Source organism: Tupaia chinensis, unplaced genomic scaffold, assembly GCF_000334495.1.
Source record: "Tupaia chinensis unplaced genomic scaffold, TupChi_1.0 Scaffold144097_1, whole genome shotgun sequence".
Lineage (NCBI taxonomy): Eukaryota > Metazoa > Chordata > Mammalia > Scandentia > Tupaiidae > Tupaia > Tupaia belangeri.
In genome coordinates, this window is record NW_006203951.1 from 2,357 (window position 1) to 4,476 (window position 2,120).

Here is a 2,120-nt window from a genome sequence, read left to right on the forward strand (position 1 = left end):
ATGTTAAAAAAAAAAAAAAAAACGGATCCACAGATCAACCAAGGATCATAAGAGACTTTTACAATTATATTCCAACAACTTGGATAACATCAAGGTGCAGCTAGATTCCTGGTCACAAACAGCCTTCTCAGATGAATCACGAAGAAACAGAAGATCTGAAGAGACCAGAAACAAGTAATGAGATTGAATCAGTAATAAAAAGTTTCCCATCAAAGAACAGCGCAGAACTGGATGGTTCCACTGCTGATTGTACCAAACATTTGAAGAAGAACTAATGACAATTCTAGGGGCTAGCAGGTAGCGTGGTGGTTAAGGTACTGGACTCTCACATGGCCAACCATAGTTTGAATCCCGGACCTGGTAGCTTGCTTTCTCACTCTCTCTCTCTCTCTCTCTTTTTGGTGAGCATGCATGCCCTATAATGAATAATAATAATAAATAAAATTGAATAAGTAATTGTAAAAAAAAAAAAACCTGTTCTACTCATACTGTTTCAAAAGATCACAGAAGAGAACAACTTCCAAACTCATTCTCTGAGGACAAAATCAAACAAAGACACACACACCCACACAGAGGCCATATTCCTGACAAACATAGACAGAAGTCTTCAACAATATACTAACAAACCAAGTTCAACAGCCCATAAATAGATCACTCACCATGGCAGTGGGATTCACGGCAGGGATTCAAGGATAGTTCAATCACAGATCAATAGACATGATGCAGCAGGTAACACGATGAAGGACACAGACCACTTAGTTATTTCAGTAGAAGCACCAAAAGCATTTGACAAAATTCAGCATTTCTTGTTGATAAAAGCTTTCAGCAAATTTGAGAAAGGAATGTACCACAACATAGTAAAGCTATGACAAACCCAAGTGTTTTTACTTTTTAGAGAAAGATTTTTTTCTTTTTTTTTTCTTTCTGTATTTTGTAAGCACAAACAGTAACATTTAAATACAAAAAAATGCATAAGAAGAATAATATGTTAGCTATTATGACGGATGAAGACATGACATTAAATTCAGTCTGAAAGGCAGCTTTCTACGTTTGCATCATCATAATCCAATGATTCCCTACTTATTTCAGATACTGAACAGTTCTCCAGAATCAAATTTTTATTCACTTTTAAAAAAAGAATTATTTACTTTATTTATTCATTCATTTATTTTAATTTGACCAGAGAGAGAGAGAGGGAGAAAGTGAGAAAGTAAGCCACCTGGTCCAGGATTCAAACCCATTACGAGCATTCTTTTTTGGGGGGCGTGTCCAGCACTTTAGCCACTTATGCCACCTGCTGGTCCCTTAAATTCTCATTCACTTTCATGCCCCTCTATGGGAAGTGGTAGGTGAGTATCTGTAGGAGTACAGTTTATTGTCTGCTCCTCCACTCAGAAGTAACCCTGTGTCTGTCCAGTCTACACTCAGAACTTGGTCTTCATGAGCAGCCCGATCACAGAAGAGCTTTCCAGCGTCTCGTATCTCACAGTTTGATCATACTATCTAAAAGCCTCAAATCAGCTGGTCTCGGTGGGTAGACCATTTTACAGATATGACCCAGCCTGCCGTGGACAGAGACACCAAAGAACCACCTTCAGTTCGGGGATCCCACAGTCTGAACATACCTATCTGTACCTCCAAATGCTCTACGTTTGCAAAGGGGCAAATGGGAAATACAATTAAACATTACTTCCCATCAAAGTAGACTTAACTGTCAGACTCAACATCCCATACTCTGATCGCATGGTCCCAAGATGCACTGCAGAGTTCTTCAGTATCTGACCACAAAACTGAGGAAATTGCTTCCTGGTAGCCAGAGAGGGTGACGACAGGAGTCCTCATCAATCCCAGCTGCTCTGTTTTCTGTTTCTTTCTTGGTCAATTTGTAGATTCTTCCATTTCATCTTCTCCATCTGTTGGGACCATCAACCAGATCTTCAGCGTGTTATCCCAGGAGCTCCTGCAAAATGTAGTTCCTGGGGACCAGCAGTTGGTGTAATGGCTATGTCACTGGATTCCCACGTAGTCGACCGTGGCTCAAGTCCTGGACCCAGTGGCTTAAACTCACGCCGGGCACGTGTGCATGCGTGCCCAAGATCCTGAGAGGAGAATGGAGGAGA

General features: G+C 40.7%; 1 pseudogene; it reads right to left on the minus strand.

Moving 5' to 3' along the window:
- Positions 1-1,323: 1,323 nt before the first annotated feature.
- Positions 1,324-1,976, minus strand: LOC102475634 (ribosome biogenesis protein WDR12 pseudogene; annotated as a pseudogene).
- Between the last annotated feature and the right edge of the window lie 144 nt (positions 1,977-2,120).